At 38.3% G+C, this 16786-nt stretch overlaps 1 protein-coding gene across 7 annotated transcripts in view; it reads right to left on the bottom strand.

Annotated features, from left to right (window-relative positions):
- UBE3D (ubiquitin protein ligase E3D) overlaps positions 1-16786 on the bottom strand; it is a 79007-nt gene that overhangs the window by 34035 nt on the left and 28186 nt on the right. Inside the window, exon 9 of one of the 7 annotated variants that reach the window (XR_005699947.1) lies at positions 1200-1325. The exons of the other annotated variants lie outside the window; for them this stretch is intronic. The gene's annotated coding sequence lies outside the window, so the exon portion shown is untranslated. The remainder of the gene's footprint in view (positions 1-1199; positions 1326-16786) is intronic. 7 annotated transcript variants of the gene reach the window in all.

Here is a 16786-nt window from a genome sequence, read left to right as displayed (position 1 = left end):
TTTTTTTTCTCCTTCCTAATTTATCTATGTGTATATAAGAATCCACTTCTCCTTTGATACATAGAAGCAAGACCTATAATGCACAGAAAGTCAGAGGAGCTTTCATCTCCCTAAAAAAAGAAGTGTTTTCTCTCTGGTTTTTTTTTGTCCCCACAATAAAAGACAACGAGAATCTTATCACATCGAGATTACCAAATACATCATTTCTTTTCTTAAACCTTACCAGAATGAGTCATCTCGACAAAAGAAGGTCTAAGCTTTTGACGGTAAGGAGGAAGACACCCCCTGGCTCTTCTAATGGCAGTGCATCACTTAAGACTTCCAACACGTCTGAGACCATACCAAAGGGCAGAGGCCAAAACCTTCCATACATTAACAGCCTTTATAACGTGTAGTATCTCACTGGACACTTATATCCATATGGATCCAGAACAGCTGTTAAAGCTATTACAAAAAGTCCCAACCGACCACTGGGACAGGAAGGTGAGATGTTTAGAAGAGACTCTGGAATATTTTCATTATTGGAAGGTACAAACCTCCAGTTAAGTCACAAATACTATGTCTGTGTTGAATAGAAACAGGATTCTTTTATACGACTATGGACTACACAAGTGGCGAAGCCCAGAAAAGGCAGCTCTGACTGGTCCAGAGTTCCAGGTTTGATGGGGCTTTGAGCAACCTGGTCTAGTGGAAGGTGTCCCTCCTCACAGCAGTGTGATTGGAACCAGATGATCCTTAAGTTCCCCTCCAACCCAAACCATTTTATGATTCTATAAAAGTTCCAGGAGGAACACTTTAAACTAGATGATGAGTACTAAGTAATCAGTAACCAAGGAATCTTGTTAACTGGAATCCAGAATGGAGTTTTACACTTCTTTATCACTTGGTAACTTCATTTCCTCACATAATTAGAACGTCACCTTTACATGCTCCTTACTCATTCTTTTCTCTACATTTTCTACAACCTGGTGATGCAGAAAATTTAGGTGAAGCTAGTAAAATAGGGGCTCTCTTTTTCAGAAATCAGCAAGTCTAAACAAAGCACTGTGCAGACACCTTCAAACACAGCTAGAGAGTTTGGAGACAAGGTGGTATGCAAAGCTTCTGGGTCTTGGGAAGGTGTTTCCACAGATCAAAACACCTTTTCTTCAAAGAAACTTTTCAGAATTACAAGCAATATTCAAAACATCACAACTTACCAGTACCCTGATTCTATTCTTGCGTTTTGATACAAGAAGTTTTGGAGATGCCTCCTCATTTTAAAGTCCAACTACTACAGCCCTGACACTGAAGCAGGGATTTTTCTTTTGTGGCTGTTGGTTTATCTGAGGGAAAGAAGGTTGCATAAGATATTTAGCCTAATTATATTGCAATATTTATTAATTGCTCAGTTATTAGTAGTTCCTGAAATTATTCCAGTGTATTCCCTTATTACAAAAAACCACATATATCCCAGCATTTACTGCTCCAGAAACATGTTAGGTATTAGTCCTTGTGACTTGCCCTTTCACAGCATTTAACCCAAATAATTTTGGGAAGTCACTGCTTTATTAGACCATTTCTCTTTGTTCTTCTTTATCCCTGTTGCTTTTAGAAGCATTTTTCCACAATCTTTATTGTAGAGGAAAGAGAAAAGCATCTATGCATAAAATAAAAGCAAAACAAAGCACAAAGAATCCACTGTTTTTCACCTTAGTTTCATGGTCTTTTGTCTTTCTATATAAGGGGAGTTGTCTCACTTCCAGTACAGGAGAGGAGACTGCTTTGTTTACTGGAAGAGGTAGATTGGCTGATAACGCTCCTCAGGAGAGTGAGCATCCACAGAGGACAACTCAACAGATCCGTTTCCAGCACGACTCCCAGACATCACAGCACAGCTTGCTATGCTGGCTGAAAGGAATAAGGCAGAGATAAGACATAAGCTTGGGGAAAGTGAGGCTGATAACAGAAATAATCCTGTTCTTCCTTCAGCAAATATTCAACTTTTTTACACCACAAAGAATTCTTGAGATTATGGACTTCACAGTCTGACACAAAAAAATATGATCCTCAGTATCAAACAAAATTCATAAATTCTAAACAAATTCCCTAAGTCATTGTGGGGTGCAAGACTGCATCTACTTAGGACCAATTTTGTGACAAGTAAAATCTTACCACTACCTACTGGCCGTGCCAGTATTTGAGGAAAATGTGAGTCAGCTTTAGAAACCAGGCTTTAAAAGAGTAAGATGTAGTAAAACATACTCAGGAAAACGGTCCAAACTCACACCATGCTCTGAGTCAAGAAAAGGACATGCCAGAGTGATTTTTTTCACAGGATGTTAAATCCACTTCTGTAAATCACCATCATCATCATCATCCAGTTTTGTCTGTCAGTGATCTCACCAACAGGAAAACACAAATAATTCCATGCATTTTGTCTGTCACTCCATTCTTTCCATTTTCTCTGTCTTTTCTTTACTCCACTCTCCCCCAGAACTTTTAGCTATTTCAACCAAATTTTCTTCAGATCTCAAATAAATTAGGTTTGGGGAAGTTTCAGGTTTTCCTGATTTTCAGGAAAGTACTGAGAAGAAATGCACATTAGTTACTCCACAGAGAAAAGCTGCTAATGGAACACAGCAACATATATACCAGGTAATCAAGTGGTGTTTACTTAGGAGAATATGAGCATGAATTTAATAATATGGTATTTCTATCTAGCAAAATCAACTTCTGTGAGCAAAGTAAACATGTACTTCAGAGCCCACCATACTCCGTAATGAGTGAAACAAACTGACTCGGTGCTTTTACTTAAGCGCATTCTGTGTTGTAGGCTCAGGACAACCGGAAAAAAAAAATCTTAAATTTTAAGACAGGAAGAAGGATTGGTGATAATGGAATTGATCCCCAGTAAAAACAACAGTCAGAGGTTTCCCCAGTGTCAATCAAACTCGATATGCAGCCTCTGCAGATCAGAGTGAAATCTCAAACTCGGAAATCCTTCTGTTCAATCCAAGAGATATCTAACCGTCTCACCCATGAAAACACAATGAGCATACGTAAGATTGAAAGATATAACTAGAATCCTCACATAATTTTCATTCTGAGAATGACAGAACCACATATGATGGATGCTAATAAAACTTTCATATATTTCTGGCATATAATTCAGAACTGATCTGAAGTAGTACAGAAAATGAAGAAGTAAAACTCTACTCAAGGGAGCTGATACTTGGCTAGATGCAGATGCAAAACAACTACATGCTATGTGCTAAACTGTCAGGACAGAGCATTCCAAACAAGTAAGAAATAATGATGACAAGCTGAGACTATCTTCTCCCTCGTCCTTTTCAATGCTTTAACTAAGGAACTGGCCATTTGAAGAAGAAATTGAAAACATGATAGGATTGTCACATTCCCATTACCAGTTAAAGAAATACAGCTAGGGAAGTAAAGTTTGTCATATGTATAAAATGTTTTTAAAAATTAAGTAGTAGTTTCAAAGCTGTTTAGTTGATAATAATCTGAAATTCAGAAAAAAATTGATTTCTTTAAAAAATAAAAAGAAATCAGCAAATGCTCTCTGAAAATTCATGCAATTAATTCTGAAAGCAGAGAGGAGCAAAACTTGAAAACTACTCAGATAAGATTAGACAGGAACTTCTCTAGTAGAAATCATTGATGACAATGTTTTTGGATAATGTTTTACATTTGAATCACCATGCATCAGGGAATGCTATTTGTCCACTGTTCACTGTGGAATTGATCCCAATGAATTGTCCACATAAGTTAGAAGAACGTTTCAAAACTGTGTCCTTAAAAGCATCAGAGTAAGTTCTGATAATATGTTAACATATTATATAACATATAATAATATATTCTTAAGACATCAGAATAATGAAATACATTTATTTCATAATTTCTTCATATAAGAATTAGTAAACTAACACAGTCATCCATCAGGTCATGGAACCCACCCACAACATCATAAGCCTTCAGGGAAAATTGCAATATACATGGCACATCAGTGAAGCAAAAGAAAACTTCATATTTCAAACCCGAGAAAAACTGATGAAGATTCTCACAAGATTTTGAAACACTGGACCAGACTTCTGACTATACTGCATTTATTTCAAAAGAAGCCTCTTCCATCAGTGCTAAAGACATTTATCAGTAATCACCCTTCATCGTGCATGAGATTCACTTTTAAATGCAACTGAGCTGTCTCAGCAACAGACAAAAGTAAGTGTGCTTTTGAAGAGGAACAGATAAGCCCTTTTTTGCTTTCCAGCACATCCCCATCATCACCTCTGATTTAGAAGGCTACTTCTATAAATACACTAACTGAGGGTAGTCTATACAGGTCAAAACTGTATGCAAAAGCTCTTTGTGCTCTGCTCAGTGTTGCTGAGGCAATGTACTAACTAGATTTTATTAGTTACGATCTAGGTAAATGTGCTCTGCATTTAGGGCTCCAAATGTTGTGAAACTCTTCAATGAGATGTTCACTGTAGCTTCAGTGTTTGATGAATCATGCCTGTGCCAAAGAATCCAATATAAAAGCTGACAGAAGCTCAGCCCTGAATCTCAGAGTATCTCAGAGTTCACTGAATGTTGTTAAAGCTGCCCTTTCCACAAGCCACAGCTCTGAGAGAAATGACAGATGACTTTACAGAACCAAAGGACAAACCTGCTAAATTAAATAACTATTTGTAAAAATGATTTAATCTAAAAACAATTCTTAATTATGGTTGATGATGTGTCTATATACTTAATGTACCAGGAGGCTAAGTTATTTATACTTTTAATTATCCTTTCAGTGATCTAAAAATGACATAAAAATCAGTGCCTGCTCATTAGCTACTAAACTCTTACCAAAATTTAAATAATATGGGCAACTAAGAAGCACAGTACTTTCACAGTCTACAGTACATTCCTTTAGAAAAAACTTGCTTTTAGAATCACTGCTTCCATCCTGAAACAAACATCTGTGGTCATGTTCTACCATTCATTATTCATCCTCAGCATCTGGGAGTGACAAGTGAGGGTTCTGAGCAAATTTTCCCTGGGATCTTTACTAGGTGCATGGTATCCCAAACCAATAGGTATTAAATCTCTCATAAGAAACAAAAATACATAAGAACAGAAATTAAACGCACTGGTGTCCCCGCAAGGAAATGAACAAGAGAAAAGCAAAATATTTAGGGAAGTAAGAAGGCAGAGAGCATGCCTCTTTGTATTTTTTGCAATGGACTACAGTGGTCAATACAGAAGCTCCGTCTTGAAGTTTTAAACATTTTCTTTTTCAGTGTATCATTATAGAGGCAAGATTTCATTTAGGCACTATAAAGGCAACTGAATTTCTGTATTTTCACAGGATCTTAAATACTATCACTTGCAAGTCATTCTCTATAAAATTACTGATATATAATCCTTACACTAAAGTGCATCATATATATAGCATATAGTACATATACTTTATGTAATATATATTAATATATATATTAACATAAATAATGCTGTATGTATATATATTTGTAGTATATATTAGTTATATATACAACAATCATATTAACATATGATACATATTTCTTGATATTACTATAATTGATGCATATAGAAGGACAAGCTCATTATTAACAGTCTTCTAGCTTTTTTTCTCAATAATGAATACTTCAATTGGAAAAAATATGCAATTCTGGAGTCTAATCAAAAAGACGTTAGCTAGAAATCCACTGCAAGAACAATTCACCATGTTTAAAATACCCTATCCTGCAAAATATAAGTCCTTCTTGAACTTTCCATGTGTCACTGTTTGAAAAGGGCAAGTTATTTAATACTAATAAGAAAGCCTTATAATGAAAATTCAAATTTAACCTCACCAGAGTACCAGTGCCATAATATTTTTCAGACGGTCTGACATAAGAGGTATCAACTGGTCTTGTAATATTTCAAAGCGCCTTTTAATTAAAATTATGCTATTTGCTTTGATGAATGCTTTTATGATTTAAAATCCATACCCCACATGCAGTTTTCTCATTTCTAGCTCCAATATATAGCATATATTAAATAACTCATGCTAAAAGGCACATTAAAAACCAGTGGATTAAATAATTTTGTTTGTATTAAAAAACTACACATGAATCTCAACAGTATTAATTTTATTAATGCATTTGAAATTATTTTAATAAATTATTAAATTATTTCTTGACATGCTTTGATCATTGTAAGCTATTTAAGGGAAGTCAGAAAGAGAAGAAAAGCTGGCTATTTACAACTGTAAAGCAAAGCCCTAATTATTTTTCTTCTGCTTCACCCCAACCAACATTTTTAGTAGACTCAACTGCTCTACATTAACTTAAATATAACTACATTGGTTTGGGGATATTTATTAAGAAATGCTATTTGCGGAACAAAGCCTCTGAATAGTTCACAGAATTCTTTTTCTCTCAAAGGGTAAAGGGCAAAAGCAGAAAACCAAACTGTGTTAGTATACTGTACCAAGACAGAAAAGGTTGTTTACAAGTAGATTATTCTCTGAAAGCTATCTCAATATACTGCAACCTTTTGCAAGGCGGTAAATCTCGACATTTTAATCCTGTCCAGGAGTAACTTTGCCTTGGAGTATGTAATTTCAAATTAATGCCCAACATACTTCTCCAGACTAAAGATTTTTTGGGTGTTCACCAACTGCTTTTCTACATTACCTTCCTTCCTCCATCTGGCTGCTATGCAATTTCAAAAGCATTAATTTTAAGCTGCAAACTCTTATCACCCATAAAATATTTTCATTCCATTGCAAAACAGCACCAACTGTACAGTCTCTGTTGAAGACAAAACAGAATTTCAGCTGCAAAAATTACTGAAATAAAGCTTAAACATCACAGAAGGACTAGCAGGTGTTCATCTATTCTGAAACCTGTAAGTTGAAGATAGGATCTAAAATGAATGTATGAAAACCTAAATGAAGCAACAATGTCTGAAGCAGACATGTTCAATGGGATACCTAGATATGTGGGACCACAAACACTTGCAAATGTACTAAATTTATGATTCTCGACAGTGCTCAAACTATGAACAAATGGTCTGTGAGTACAACTAAAACATTACCATCTTTATTTAGTTTCAGCACCACATAAGCAGAAATAGGCTCGTTAAAGAATGAAGAGGAAAAGAGATTTTACTTTTGTGGGAACTGGCCTTGGATATAAAATCCCAAACCTGCCAGGTATGCCCCAGAATATGCTCTACCAGCAAAACCACAGTCCATAAAGGTATAGCAGCAGCAGATCTATCCACAGAGCCAACCCACAGCAACAACTGTCTATTCATAGAAACATTCTTTATTCATCTACATCTACAAGATCAACAGCTTACTGCAAAAACTAAACCTGTAAAAGCAGAACACTTCTGCAAATTTTCTTCAGTTACAGTGAAGTTCTTTTTAGAGCATCTGACTAAGGGATACAAGCTCATGGAGAAAACAGCTCCTGCTGAGCTTGTGATGTCAAACATATCTAGACATAACAGGAAGAAAACATGGTAGACAGTGAATTCTGTCACAATATATATTTTTAAACTACTTTTTAAAAATTCCTACGTAATTTTTGCCTACCTGGGCGCAAGAGTAGAATCCACATTAATTTAGTTTTCCTACAAAACCAAGAAAAGCACAGGATTTTAGCTCTTGCTGAGCACTGCCTACAGTCTGCTGTGACTGCTCTTTAACATCCACACTATGCAGAATTGCTGGTGCAGCTCCAAAGTACAATGCAATTGCTGACTTCTCAGCAGCAAAGCAATGTGGTCCCACTAAAAGGAGAAGCAAATTACCCTCATAAAAACTGCATGGCCAATGCTTTAGAATAAGCTTCTTCACCTTCATGGTTGTGTTAAGGCTTTAAGCTGCATTTTTCTTCATGTCTTTCTGCATCCCAGGTGGAAAGAATGAAAGCAACTTTCAGAAAACAATAGAGCTGAGATTCCTTCAGCTAGATCACTGCTGATAATAACAGTGGAGGACGGCAGTAGCAACAGTAGTACTATGACTCTACAATGTGTTTTCTTGAATATGCCTATAGAACTCAGAATGAAGGGATAAGCCTCGAATGCTTCTTAAAATACTTTTTTTCACCTTAAGCACCTCTTGATTCCTTCCTGGTTACATTTTGCTCTAAATTAGAACAGATGGTTCATGACTTCCCTGATGTATGACAATAACTGTAGACTACTGTGCTTGGGATGGATGCAGAGGACACAGCAGTGTGCTAACTTATGCGAACAGCCTGACTGGTGCCATCTTACTTGTTACTGCTCAAATGTGAGCAGTAACACCATCAAACTAAAAAGCCTCTATTCCCAGCAGGTATGAACCAAGTACTTGAATTCTCGGCTTGTATATCTTTTTTTCTTTTTTTTTTAACCTTTCAACACTTTGGATATGTATGTAAGGGTATATAAAGGCCACTTGCCCTGGCAAATGTGTGTACACCTCTTCTAATAATGCTCATTTCCTGAAGGGTACAAGTGCGTAGTAGAGCTGTAGAAAAACAAAGCACTGTGTAAAAGCTCCTTCAGGGCACTTGCTGACATCAATATAGTTACTCTAGTAAATGCAAAGTAATTCCAGACACCTCACCCTTAAAAGATTCATTCCGTTTTAGGGAAGCCTGCTCATGGGACTAGTGATGTCTGCTGAACCATCTTGCCTTCCGCAGCAGACTATTCTTGTGACTGTCCTTATCAATCTATAGTTTTTCTCATCAGGGGCATTAAAAATGTATTCCTCTAGATGAACACTTGCTTTACAGATATTGTGGGGAACGTATCATTCAGAAGGTTTATCTCCAAAATTGTCCAAATAAAGCAAATGTGCTTAAAAGTCAGGGCAGGAGAAGGAGAGTGGAGGTAACTGGCAAGACAAAAAATATAAAATCACAGAATCATTTAGATTAGGAAAGACCTCTAAGATCATATAGTACAGCTATTAACCTAACACTACCAAGTCCAAGTACTGTCACAAATATTTCATTTTCCCAGAGGAAAAAAATTGTATTTGCTTTGGTGTATTTTTTCCACAAACCAACCTCAAGAACTTACAGAATCTTATCAAAGGACTCTAGTGATGGGTCATAAATGTAGAGCACCTTCTCCTCACTGTCTGCACAATAGCCTGCTTTCCCTGTGTGCAGCTGAGCTTCTGAGCAACTGAAGGCTGAGACAACAGGCTGTCTCAGCCCCTCCAGGCATCATGACACTAGGTAGAAGGACCAGAGAAAACTCAAAATATCTCTGCTGTGTCCTGGGCTAAACTTCCATCAAACTCTCACACAGGAATGATTTTACAGACTATTTCCTCCTTCACTCCCCTCTAAAGGTTGGAAACTCCAATCATAAAATAGGAGACTCAGGAGGAAGACATAAATGTCTTCTCCAAAAATATTGGCAGGTTTAAACTTTTGAATGCCCAGATGTTATCAAAAACACTACTCTCTTGAAAGTGCCTTTACATCTCTCCATGGAACTATAATCTTTATTTTAAAATCATCAAAATGAAATGTTATATTAGTGAACATAAAAAATGTGGTGTCAGTATCCTATCACAAATACAAGGCCCTTTCACTTCACAGAAAATTCCCCTGTGTACAAATACTGTGTCCAGTATCCAAAAATTATCTTTCACCATGTAAAATGTGAAAGGTTGATAAAGATAAAGAGGCAATTAAAAAATCCAAACCCATCATTCTAAACAGTGGCAAAGCAGACCAAATACAAGAATTTAATTTTTGAACTAGTTCAGTACAGAAGATTCCAAAAAGCTCATGAGCAGTATGTCCAGACCCATTGAGGGTCAGATACTTTAGAGAAGACCTATGTAATTTAAATGGCCTTTAATTCACTTCAGTTCACTCAATCACTTCCCAAGTGATCAAATTATTCTAAGAGCAAGGGGGAAAAAAAAAAAAAAAAAGCTGGAGACTGTAAAGATAATTAACTTTCAAAGAGAAGTTCTCATATTGAAAACAGGGGCAGTGAACCAAGCTGCAGTACCTTAGCAAGGAATTTTATCAGTATATCTATTTCAAAATAAATTAGTATACAATGTTCAAGATTTAAAAAAAATGTACTTACTATTCTTGATATCTTATAATAATTCTAAGCATCACAAATGCAATGTCAAGAATTATTTTGAGTTATTTAAGCGCCTAGTTTCATCTGTGATTGACCTGTTTTCCAGTTTCATCTGTTTGAATTCCTCCTTCATTCACTGCAACATTACTGAGTTAGTCCAAAAATACCTGGTTTGCTTGCCCAAAACAGCTACCAGATGATTTCCAAATTGATAACTCTGACTGAAGTATCTACAGAGCAGCAGCAACTATGTCATGTGTGCCCAACTGCAATACTCACTCTTAACAAAATCTCAAATCTCACAGATGCTGCAGGAAAAGCAAAAGAAGACCTCACAATAGCAAAACAATTCAAGAGATGGACAATAATGTTTCATCAGATTTCAAGATTTACTAACTCTGCATCCTTAAAAGCAGAACTTTGTATCCAGACTAAATTATTCTACATTAAGCAAAGTGAATACAAGGACATTCCAAGACAATGTTCCCAGCACTTACTGAAACAAAACATCAATATCCGGGGCATATGTTCCTGTTGGATCTACACAGTGTAAAAATACATGTTGAAGCTGCTTAAAGACCAGTACCTGCAGCTTAATCATTAATCTAGAACACCTATGTGTCTGCATTCTATCATAAAATAGTCAGTGTCACTGCTTGTAAAAACAACAATATCATCCCCAGCCACATTCAGGCTTGCATTTTTTCTTCAAGGTTTTCGGCGACTGTGCAGCTCAGTTACCCGTAGACTGCCCTGTATGGACTGTAAGTGAATCTAAATACTTTTACAGCAAACACTGAAAATTAGAACAGCAGAAAGTTACCCAAAGGAAGGCTGAATGGAATAGTGTACATGGTTATCATCTATAACCCTTACAAAAAGAGAATGCCTAGTTTTTTGAGAGATACAATACACCTAAGTTTTTGGACAGAGATTGCCCAGGTTTACAAAAGGAGTGAAAATGTCTAAAGCAACTCTGGTGCTTTGGAAGTGTGGAACTTAAAACTTTCTGCCAATCGCATTGTGGCCTCCTGTAAAATATCCGTCCTAAAAATATCAGGTTCAATTTTTACAATTTTTTTCAATTAAATTAAATGGCCTAATGTTACATCAGATTTTTTATTTCCAAGCCTGTGGAAACAGTTTAATTTCCTAATTACTCAAAAAAAAAAAAAAAAAAAAAAAAAAGGGAGGGAGTTGAACATAACATAAAATATCTCAAGAAATACATTCCACTTAATTTTCCTTCTAGAATTCCACAGGAGAAGGAAGTAGAGGGATGCTGAACTGAGGCCTCAACAGCGGCATACTTGAGTAAAAATTACCTCTTAGAGAAAGAACAGAGATTTGGGTGGTGAAGAGTGAGACTAAGAAAGCAGATTAACTGTACAAGAGAATTAATCCTCCTGCTAGGGAATGAGATCTATCCTCCATATTCTGCTTTTTCTTCAGTATTGCAAGTAGGTTTCTTCTAACAATAAAGATTTCCACTGCTGGTTCCCAGTATAGTGAAATGGCCTGAAAATTCAAGAGCTGGTGCACTCCAATTTACATCTTATATTTGTGAATAGTAACTGCAGCTTTGCAGTAAAGGAATTCAGAGGGAAGATCCCTCATACCTTTCTCTATGATTTCAATTCTATGTTTATCAAATTCTCTTCATTTTTAAAGTGCTGTCTGAAGAGCAGCTTTGCTCTGCATGGCTAAACATAGGAAAGTTTTTGTCTTCAATAAGGGTTTAGATATACAATCCAAAATCTCAGTGGGCCTTATTAAGGCAACATCATTTTTTTTTTTTTTTTTTACACTTCCTTATGTGTTTGGAAAAAAAAAAAAATGTTCTACATATCAGTCTGAGCTTATACTGACTAATGTTGCCTTAGGGAAGGGACTGTTGAAATTCACGCATCTAGTCATTAGAAATGGACTGATAGATGCAATTATGATAAATCAGCATAGGTTTATTAAGTAAGGCAGTTACAGGTGAAATAAAAGAAGGCACTCAGAGCCAACGCTTAAATGCTGTAAAGCTGGTGTAACCTGCTATTTCTGTGCACTGTGAGGTATTTGCACCAATCAGTTTCGGTACTCAGTGACCTGATGGATGAGCAGGGGTGAGATAGCTGATGAAGCTACTGGTCTCAGCAGTTGACCCTGCCTGGACACCTGAACTGCTCATCCATCACTCATTTCCTATACTGCCATGGTTCAATGTGCAGTGTCTTTAAGCAATCCAAAATTGGCAACAATTTACTTTCAGCCATATGCTCTAAACTGCAGCAGCTGAGGACTTGACTGTCAAGTGGCTCACATGTCTGTGCTGCAAAAGCAACGCAAACAGTTGGTGCAGTAACTTCACCTAAGACCACAACTGAAAAGATGGGTTGGCTTCTGCAAGACAATCTTGAGTTTCTCGTCTAGGCCGCGCAGGGAGAGCGGCAGGGAGGTGGCAGCAAACCCAGTTAGCAATGTGGTATCCCCCTTGCCCTGCTACTAATGGTCACACCACAGTCCCCAGGAAAGGCTCCAACCACAAACCACAAACCACGGGAATCAAGCATTATGTAGAAAATACAGCCCTAATATGAGCTCACTGCCACTGTCACATCAGCAGCAGCCTCAACACTGTCACTGGTACCAGAGGGATGTTGTCTTTGATATCCTGCCCTAACAGTATTGAAAGAGGTGTGCATTCAGGGCTGTGGAATAGCCACAAATATTAACACTGGTTTTGTCACCACAACAAACCAGGCAAGCGACGGAGAAATTATTTAACCAAAAAGGAAAAAAATCAAATCAAAGTTGAATGAACCAATGGTCTGTATGATGAGATGGCACTGCTGTTACCCTGTACATAAAGCTCTAAGTTCCCTAGCCACAGTATAAAGCACTTTGCCTGGGTGTTCTCATGGACGTTATTTCTACCAGCTGTGCTACATGAAGATTTATACATGCTCCATAAACTTTAATTCCCTTTTTAAGTCCTATTATACCAAGCAGGGGGCCATTTCTGAAGTTGAAATGGATTTTCAGAACAATATAAAGACGAAAATGTTTTCTGGCCTCTGATTTTTAAACCTTTGGGTAAAATTAAATCTCTTCCACAACACTGTTGATATTCCATATAGAAATATTCACAAATACCAGGCACTCCAGAACATTATGTCTGAATCCAAAGGGAGAAGTTATCCTGCTGTACAAAAAAATAATGTTGTAATCACTGTTCACAAAAATCTCTCAGCTTGACGCTTTGAAGTAGTTTTTTTCCTGATGTACTGACTTCAGAAAAGAAGGAAATTCAGTATTTCAAGATGCAATTACCCACAGCAAAGCAAGAAACGCCACAAATAATAGAAGCGGTTGATCCTGAATTTGCTGACAGCAAAATTTATCCTTTCTATTCATTCAATCTAAACCATTGCCAAACAAAAGCTTAATGATTAAAGTTAGAATTTCATGTATGTCATATTTTCCCTTTTACACTGAAACCAAAATTTTAATAGAAGAGTTTATTTTTATCATCATTTTCACTCTCCAGAAAAAACTATACCTCTGGCAAAAAATTGTACAGAAGCTAGCTATATGCAGGTAGCACAAAATTGAAGTATCAGATGTGGCTAGTAGTCAAATTTAACAAGCAATTAAATCCTAAATAAATAAAACCAGCAGTCAAGAGCACAGTTTTCTCTCCTAAAAATAAACTTAAAGTTAAGTCAAAATCCTAAACCAGTACAGATTTTTTTACATATTTTACTACATCCCACAGCTCACGTTGGAAACTCACAGCAGACCAACTGCATATTTGGAAAGGCTCAGCTTTCCACTAGCCCCTTTTCCATGTCCTCTGCCAGTTTGTGTCCTTGCATGTCCGTCAGCTTTCCTCTGCACAGGGAAATACTCTTCCATGAATAACCCCTCCACCCTTCCCCAAACTGCCCCTAGTTCTAACACTTCCTCTCCTCAGAGCTATTTCCCAAGTTTCCCCCTTCTGCTACAGCAGAGATTTAACAGTGCCTGTTTAATGCTGGCTGATGCTGATGGAGCCCTTGGCAGGTCGCAGGCAGAGCTGTCCAGAGTCCTGCTGTCCCGCTGCAGACACAAGGCACAGCAGGAGGAATCACAGGCCACACACCAACCTTGTGAGAGCACTGTGGGGGCAGCACCACACACATAACACCTTGACACAGTCAGATTAGTGAACGCAGACTGGTTTGGCTCTTTAGTTTTATGAGCTTTCTTAAAATTTTATGGGTCAAGAAAAAGGAAAGCTAGTCTCAGCTTAGAAGCACAAGATACAGGATGGCATGCAGCCTGGCAGCCGAGTTCTGGACACGAGCAAGAGCATAAGAAAAAGGGAATAGAAAGAGGATTTAGACAGAAGACTTAAATCTGTGTTTAAACCAAGTCAATGCTGATGCAGGAATTGATGTTACAGACAGACTAAAACAGATTTTTGATAAAAGGAAATGAAGTAGGCATGGAAAAACAGACACCAGCTCAATGAGAAGTCTTTGAGAAGATGATCTTGTTCAAACAGGAGATGTAACAGCTGAAAACAAGACAGCTATAAACCTTTTGTATATGAAGTTAATTAGAATGGACTTCAGATGTAGGAGAACACTCCATAGGTAAAGGAATAAAACCACACTTGATAATTAACAAATGGCTGAAAATAAGCCAAATCAAGACTGTGGTACCAGTGTGGCTCTCTATGCAAAGATGTTCTGAGACTGAAAAGATTGCTGGCTCGGAACGTCCCAGGAGTATGTGTGGGAAGGGGCAGGTCGGGCCTTGCCTTTCATGAGGCGATGCCCTGCCCCACACACTGGCAGGCCTGTATCCCAGCCCTGCAGAGGCTGCTAATCCCTGGCACACTGGAGGCAACGCTCCACACTGGCCTCTGGAGCCCCATTCTAGCCCCAGAGTGGCCAGAAGACCAGAAGTCCCACCTGGGGGAGACGGGAAAGCCGAAGGGTATCTGAGCCAGGACATGCAGTGAGCATGTCTTGACCCTACCTCTTCTTGGATTTTCTACCAACTGAACACTGCTGGAACCAGGAGTGGTAGTTATACTTGTTCTTTTCTGTACCCTTCTGTCTTTCTCTTTCTTGAACTAATTCCTTCTCATAGTTTTGAGTAACTTAAAATTGGATGGGATTGGAGTTTGCAAAGTTAATGCTTTGAGAAGTTGCTTTTATGTTGATTGAATACTGCTCTAACCTTTTGTCAAAGTTCTCTGATTTTCCAAAGATGCCAGTAAAATTTTTTACTGTCTTGACCTCTTCAGAATGTCAGTATTCTTCCCATGCATCTAAGTCAGAGTACATAAAAAACTGTAAGCCCTTTTAAGAGTCTTGTCAAGCAAGTTTTTGGAGCCTTACAGATGTCCCTCCAAATTGCTTCCAGAGAGCAAAAGAGATATGTTGAAGGTGAATTTGAAAGTCTTTTGGCAGGTGAGTTACAGAAGTGGAAAACTAAAGTAGACATTTAAAGCTAAAATACTCACCTCCCTGCAAGAACAGTTATTGGGATGTTACTCTCATGGTCATACACAGTGGGAAAATAGGCATGGTCAATCCAACATCTCACTTTTGAGTAGATCTAATAGTCCAGTCTTTTGGAAATTATTTGGCTGAAGCTCTAAAATTCTGCACAATTTTATTCCCTGGAACAACCGTTCCCAGCTTTCCAGTCAGATCTCCTCTATGTCTTCCTCAAACATTCATGCCCACATACGGTGAGGTGGATTGAGAACTGAATGAAGGACAGATCCTAAAGGGTTGGGATCAGTGGCACAGGGTCTAGTTGGAGGCCTGTCACTAGCGGTGTTCAGTAGTGGGCCCAGTATTGTTTAACTTACTCCTCCATGACTTGGATGGAAGGGCAGAGGCCTCCTCAGCAAGTTTGCTGATGACACAAAGCTGAAGGAGTGGCTGATATTCCAGAGTGCTCTGCAGCCCTTCAGAAGGACCTCAGCAGGCTGGAGAAAGGGGCAGAGAGGAACCTTCTGAAATTCAACAAAGGCATGTACAGGGTCCTGCATCTGGGGAAGAGTAACCCCTGGCTCTACTAGAGGCTAGGGACCAACTTGCTGGGAGACAGACCTGGGGGTCCTACTGGACAATGAGCTGCCCATGAGCCAGTTGTCCCTTGTGGCCAAGAAGGCCAGGGGTACCCTGGGATGCATTAGGAAGAGCATTGCCAACAGGTCATGGGAGATGATCCTGCTCCTCTACTCAGCTTTGGTGAGGCCACATCTGGAGTACAATTCTGGACTTCCCAGTACAAGACAGACATGGAGCTCTTGGAGCAGGTCCAGTTGATGAGAAAGAGGTTGATGAGGTGACTGCATCATCTCTCTTATGAGGAAAGTCTGGAGAAGAGACAATGAGAGGGGACCTCATCAATGTCTATCAGTATCTAAAGAAAGGGTGTCAGAGGTTGGAGCCAGGCCTTTCGCAGTGGTGCCAAGCAATACGGCAAGAAGCAATGCACAGAAACTGATGCACAGGAAGTTCCACCTAAATATGAGGAAGAACTTTTTTACTGTACAGATGACTGAGTATTGGAACACACTGCCCAGAGAGGTTGTGGAGTCTCCTTCACTGGAGATATTCAAGAACCATCTGGATTCAACTCTGTGCCATATGCTGTAGGATGACCCTGCTTGAGC

This window comes from Hirundo rustica, chromosome 3 (assembly GCF_015227805.2).
Source record: "Hirundo rustica isolate bHirRus1 chromosome 3, bHirRus1.pri.v3, whole genome shotgun sequence".
NCBI lineage: Eukaryota > Metazoa > Chordata > Aves > Passeriformes > Hirundinidae > Hirundo > Hirundo rustica.
Note: the sequence above shows the minus strand (reverse complement) of the source record. Positions and strands in the feature narration are given on the sequence as shown.